General features: G+C 36.0%; 1 non-coding gene across 1 annotated transcript; it reads right to left on the bottom strand.

Annotated features, from left to right (window-relative positions):
* Nucleotides 1-5391: 5391 nt before the first annotated feature.
* LOC148561601 (small nucleolar RNA R71) lies at nt 5392-5499 on the bottom strand. Its single transcript, XR_015886442.1, has one exon. It is a non-coding gene; the product is annotated as a small nucleolar RNA R71 (small nucleolar RNA).
* Between the last annotated feature and the right edge of the window lie 1316 nt (nt 5500-6815).

The raw sequence follows: 6815 nt of genomic DNA, 5'->3' as shown, positions 1-6815 counted from the left end.
TTAAGTGCTTGTGGTGTTCTTATGTCAATTAACCCTTGAGATATAACATTTAAAGGCACGGCTAGGCTCAAGGTGTAAAGCACCAATTCATTGAGAATTAAAAGGTATCAGCTGTGTTCAAGGATTAAACTGGAGCATAAAGATCAGAGAATTCATAATATGATCCGGATTCTAATTCCAAATGACAGTGACACTCCTCTGATTCAAAGGAGAGTGAGATGCCAAAATTTTTCAGAATTACAAGAGATAAACCCCACTTTAAGAAGAGACATGAACACAACTGAACTCTCACCTCTCACGCAAATTCACATCTTAATCATGTACTAATTTTGGTTGCTTGAGGACAAGCAACAATTCACGTTTGGTGTTGTGATGCGTGAGCATCTTCTCTGTCTTTTCCTAGTGAAATTGCCCTTGAATTGCTAAGTTTAATCAAGAATTATTATATTTTAGCCACTATCAATGCTACTTTGAGTTGTGTGCAATTCTATTTATTTCAGGTAGCATTTTGGATGAATTTAACGGATTTGAAGTCAATGATAGAGACTGGAGATAGTGAAGAATCCAGGCTGCTTCATCCATGCCAAACTTCAAGTTCTTCAAGTTTGGTGCCACAACAAGAAAGCCAAGGGAATGCTTGCGGCCGCCTCCACACCAAACTTGAAGTTCTTCAAGTTTGGCGCCAGCTCAACGAACCAAGGAAGAACCCACTGCCATCTCCACACCGAACTTGAGTTTACTCAAGTTCGGCACCAGCATCAACTCGTCTAAGGGACGTGTGCGAACCACTCCATGCCAAACTTGACCATTGTCAAGTTTGGTGCCACAAGCCAAGAAGCAAAAGGGAGTTCTCTGCCTAGTCCATGCCATACTTGACTCCCTCGAAGTTCGGCACCAACCTTTAGTACACAAGTGATCCCCAATTCGTCTCCAAAGGCATGTGAATCAATTTTTTTATTTGATTAAAAATTTATTTCTTTTATAATTAGGAAAATATATTATTTATTTTTTTTAAGAAATATATTTTACATTAATTACGGTTAGATATAAAAAAGGAAAAAGAATCAGCCCTTCGGGCTCAGCTCCTCTCTTCGACCCATTCCGCAATTTACAGTTTTTCTGAATGCTAGTTTTCTCTCTGAACCATGAGCAACTAAACCTCCACTGTTAAGATTAGGAGCTCTGTCTATTGTATGGATTGATAATATTAGTTTTCTATTTTAATTCATGTACTGATTTATAATTCAAGAATTATTTTCGTTCTTTATTTTATGAATCTGGGTGGAACGGAAGTATGACCTTGGTTCTAATTGAGTTCTTGTATAACATGGAAAAGCTCTTTACTTGAACAACAGCTTGAAAACATATTCTCCTAAATTTCTAATTATCTAGACTTAACGGGATACGTGACATATAATCCTCTTATATTTGGGTAATTAGAATTTCTGTGGCATATAACTAGAATTGCACTTCACCCTCTAATTGGAATTTAGTGACCAAGGAATTGGCGGTTCATAAAGGTTAGAGGAGACTAAAAAGGTGTAAGGAATTAGGGTTTAGTGATGAGCGGATAATTTATACGCTTTTTGGCATTATTTTTACATAGTTTTTAGTATGATTTAGTTAGTTTTTAGTATATTTTTATTAGTTTTTAATAAAAAAATCACATTTTTGGACTTTACTATGAGTTTGTGTGTTTTTCTGTGATTTCAGGTAATTTCTGGCTGAAATTGAGGGACATGAGCAAAAATCAGATTCAGAGGTTGAAGAAGGACTGCAGATGCTGTTGGATTCAGACCTCCCTGCACTCAAAGTGGATTTTCTGGTGCTACAAAACTGTAAATGGTGCTCTGTCAATTGAGTTGGAAAGTAGACATCTAGGGCTTTCCAGAAATATATAATAGTCCATATTTTTCCTGAGTTTAGACGACACAAACTGGCGTTCAACGCCAGTTCCATGTTGCATTCTGGAGTTAAACGCCAGAAACAGGTTGCAAAGTGGAGTTAAACGCCAGAAATAGGTTACAAACTGGCGTTCAACTCCAAGAGAAGCCTCTACACATGTAAAGCTCAATGCTCAGTCCAAGCACACACCAAGTGGGCCCCGGAAGTGGATTTCTACATCATTTACTCATTTCTGTAAACCCTAGTAACTAGTTTAGTATAAATAGGACTTTTACTATTGTATTTACATCTTCGGATCATCTTTCGTTCATGTTTTGATGATTGAACCCTCCTTGGGAGGCTGGCCATTCGGGCATGCCTGGACGTTGTTCTTATGTATTTTCAACGGTAGAGTTTCTACACACCATAGATTAAGGTGTGGAGCTCTGCTGTTCCTCATGAATTAATACAAAGTACTATTGTTTTTCTATTCAATTCAAGCTTTTTCCGATTCTAAGATATTCATTCGCACCTCAATATGAATGTGATGATCGTGACAGTCATCATCATTCCCAACCTATGAACGCGTGCCTGACAACCACTTCTGTTCTACCTTAGATTGAATGAGTATCTCTGGGATTCATTAATCAGAGTCTTCGTGGTATAAGTTAGAATCCATGGACGGCCATTCTTGTGATCCGGAAAGTCTAAACCTTGTCTGTGGTATTCTGAGTAGGATCTGGGAAGGGATGGCTGCGACGAGCTTCAAACTCGCGAGTGCTAGGCGTAGTGACAGACCCAAAAGGATCAATAGATCCTATTCCAGTATGATCGAGAACTGACAGATGATTAGCCATGCAGTGACAGCGCATTGGACCATTTTCACTGAGAGGATAGGATGTAGCCATTGACAATGGTGATGCCTAACATACAGCTTGCCATAGAAAGGAGTATGAATGATTGGATGAAGACAATAGGAAAGCAGAAGTTCAGGAGGAATGAACGCATCTCTATACGCTTATCTGAAATTCTCACCAATGAATTACATAAGTATCACTATCTTTATTTTACGTTTTATTTATATTTTAATTATCAATTCACCATAACCAATTGAATCCGCCTGACTGAGATTTATAAGGTGACCATAGTTTCCTTCAAGCCGACAATCTCCGTGGGATCGACCCTTACTCACGTAAGGTTTATTACTTGGACGACCCAGTGCACTTGCTGGTTAGTTGTGCGAATTTGTGACAAAGAACTAAGATTATGAACGTGCGTATTAAGTTTTCAGCGCCGTTACCAAGGAATGAACCGTCACGATTTCTGCGCACCAAGTTTTTGGCGCCGTTGCCGGGGAGGAACGAACAACAATTTCGTATTTGTTTCCGGCAACAACAGTGCCATGTTTGGTCTGGCAACAACACCAGATATTTGGCGCCGTTGCCGGGGATTGTTCGAGTTTGGACAACTGACGGTTCATCTTGTTGCTCAGATTAGGTAATTTTCTTCTTGTTTCAACTTTTATTTTGTTTTCAAAAAAGTTTTCAAAAAATTTTCAAAAATTTTTTTTCTTTGTTTTCGTTTTTTCCAAAATAATTTTCGAAAAATACCAAAAAAATTAATAAAATCATAAAAACTAAAAATATTGTGTTTCTTGTTTGAGTCTTGTGTCAATTTTTAAGTTTGGTGTCAATTGCATCTTTTTAATTTTTCTTAAAATTTTTGAAAATTCATGCATATGTTCTTCATGATCTTCAAGTTGTTCTTGATGATTTTCTATGATTTGATCTTAAATTTTTCTTGTTTTGTATCTTTTCTTGTTTTTCATATGCATTTTCAATTTGTTAGTGTCTAAAGTTTAAAAAAAATTTCTAAGTTTGGTGTCTTGCATGTTTTCTTTTCTTGAAAATTTTTCAAAAATAAGTTCTTGATGTTCATCATGATCTTAAAAGTGTTCTTGGTGTTCATCTTGACATTCAAAGTCTTCTTGCATGCATCATGTGTTTTGATCTAAAATTTCCATGCATTGTGTCTTTTTTGTGTTTTTCTCTCTCATCATTAAGAATTCAAAAATCAAAAAAATATCTTTCCCTCTTTCTCTCATAAATTTTCGAAAATTTGAGTTGACTTTTTCAAAACTTTTTAAAATCTAGTTGTTTCTTATGAGTCAAATCAAATTTTCAATTTAAAAAAATCAAATCTTTTTCAAAAAAAAATCAAATCATTTTCATTTTTCTTAATATTTTCGAAATTTTTAATTTGATTTTCAAAATCTTTTTCTTATTTCTATTTCATATTTTCGAAATTAATACTAACAATTAATGTGATTGATTCAAAAATTTTAAGTTTGTTACTTGCCTAATAAGAAAGGTTCAATCTTTAAACTCTAGAATCATATCTTTTTAGTTTCTTGTTAGTCAAGTAATCAACTTTAATTCTCAAAATCAAATCTTTTTAAATTTCTTTTTCAAATCTTTTTCAAAATAAATTTTAATCACAACTTTTCAAAATCAATTTCAAAATCTTTTCTAACTTCTTATCTTTTCAAAATTTGATTTTCAAATCTTTTTCAATTAACCACTTGACTTTTTGATTGATTCTTATCTTTTTCAAAACTACCTAACTAATTCTCTCTCTAATTTTCGAAAATCCCTCCCCTCTTTTTCAAAATTCCTTTTTAATTAACTAATTATTTTAAAAATTTAATTTAATTTAATTTTAATTTTAATTTTTGAATTTTAACTTTAATTTTTAAATATTTTTATTTTATTTTGTTTAATTTTTGAATTATTCTCTCATCTCTCATCTCCTTCTAATTATTTTATTTATCTACCAACACTCCTCTTTGTCTTAAAAATTCGAACCCTCTCCATCTTTCTGTGTTCGAATTTCTTTTCTTCTTCTACTCACATAAAGGAATCTCTATACTGTGACATAGATGATTCCAAATTTTTTTTCTGTTTTCTTCTTTTTCATATGAGCAGGAACAAGGATAAGAACATTCTTGTTGAAGCTGATCCTGAACCTGAAAGAACTCTGAAGAGGAAGCTAAGGGAAGCTAAAGCACAACTCTTTGGAGAAAATCTGATAGAAATTTTTGAAAAAGAAGGAGACATGGCCGAAAATAATAACAATGCAAGGAAAATGCTTGGTGACTTTACTGCACCTAATTCCAATTTACATGGAAGAAGCATCTCAATCCCTGCCATTGGAGCAAACAATTTTGAGCTGAAACCTCAATTAGTTTCTCTGATGTAACAGAATTGCAAGTTTTATGGACTTCCATCCAAAGATCCCTTTCAGTTTTTAACTGAATTCTTGCAGATCTATGATACTGTTAAGACCAATGGGGTTGACCCCGAGGTCTACAAGCTTATGCTTTTCCCATTTGCTGTAAGAGACAGAACTAGAATATGGTTGGACTCTCAACCTAAAGACAGACTGAACTCTTGGGATAAGCTGGTCACGGCTTTCTTAGCCAAGTTCTTTCCTCCTCAAAAGCTTAGTAAGCTTAGAGTGGATGTTCAAACCTTCAGACAAAAAGAAGGTGAATCCTTCTATGAAGCTTGGGAGAGATACAAGGAACTAACCAAAAAGTGTCCTTCTGACATGCTTTTAGAATGGACCATCCTGGATATATTCTATGATGGTCTGCCTGAATTATCTAAAATGTCATTGGACCATTCTGCAGGTGGATCCATTCACCTAAAGAAAACGCCTGCAGAAGCTCAAGAACTCATTGACATGGTTGCAAATAACCAGTTCATGTACACTTCTGGAAGGAATCCTATGAGTAATGGGACGCCTCAGAGGAAGGGAGTTCTTGAAATTGATACTCTGAATGCCATATTGGCTCAGAATAAAATATTGACTCAGCAAATCAATATGATCTCTCAGAGTCTGAATGGATTGAAGGAATCATCCAACAATACTAAAGAGGCCTCTTCTGAAGAAGAAGCTTATGATCCTGAGAACCCTGCAATAGCAGAGGTGAATTACATGGGTGAACCCTATGGAAACACCTATAATCCCTCATGGAGAAATCATCCAAATTTCTCATGGAAGGATCAACAAAAGCCTCAACAAGGCTTTAATAATGGTGGAAGAAACAGGTTTAGCAATAGCAAGCCTTTTCCATCATCCACTCAGCAACAGGCAGAGAATTCTGAGCAGAATCCATCTAGCTTAGCAAATATAGTCTCTGATCTATCTAAGGCCACTGTGAGTTTCATGAATAAAACAAGGTCTTCCATTAGAAATTTGGAGGCACAAGTGGGCCAGCTGAGTAAAAGAGTCACTGAAACTCCTCCTAGTACTCTCCCAAGCAATACAGAAGAGAATCCAAAGAGAGAGTGCAAGGCCATTGATTTTACCATCATGGCCGAACTTACAAGGGAAGAGGAGGATGTGAATCCTAGTGAGGAAGACCCCTTGGGACGTCCAGTGACCAATAAGGAGTTCCACTTTGAGGAACCAAAGGAATCTGAGCCTCATCTAGAGACCATAGAGATTCCACTGAACCTCCTTCTGCCCTTCATGAGCTCTGATGAGTATTCTTCCTCTGAAGAGGATGAAGAAATTACTGAAGAGCAAGTTGCTAAGTACCTTGGTGCAATCATGAAGCTGAATGTCAAATTATTTGGTAATGAGACTTGGGAAGATGAACCTCCCTTGCTCACCAAGGAACTGAATGCATTGGATAGGCAGAAATTACCTCAAAAGAAACAGGATCCTGGCAAATTCTTAATACCCTGTACTATAGGTACCATGACCTTTGAGAAGGCTCTGTGTGACCTAGGGTCAGGAATAAACTTAATGCCACTCTCTGTAATAGAGAAACTTGGGATCTTTGAGGTGCAAGCTACTAGAATCTCATTAGAGATGGCAGACAACTCAAGAAAACAGGCTTATGGACAAGTAGAGGACGTGTT

The sequence above is a fragment of the Arachis ipaensis genome, chromosome B6 (assembly GCF_059453495.1).
Source record: "Arachis ipaensis isolate K30076 ecotype BB chromosome B6, ASM5945349v1, whole genome shotgun sequence".
In the NCBI taxonomy this organism is placed as follows: Eukaryota; Viridiplantae; Streptophyta; class Magnoliopsida; order Fabales; family Fabaceae; genus Arachis; species Arachis ipaensis.
The sequence above is the reverse complement of the archived record's forward strand: the minus strand, read 5'-3'. Positions and strand labels throughout refer to the sequence as shown.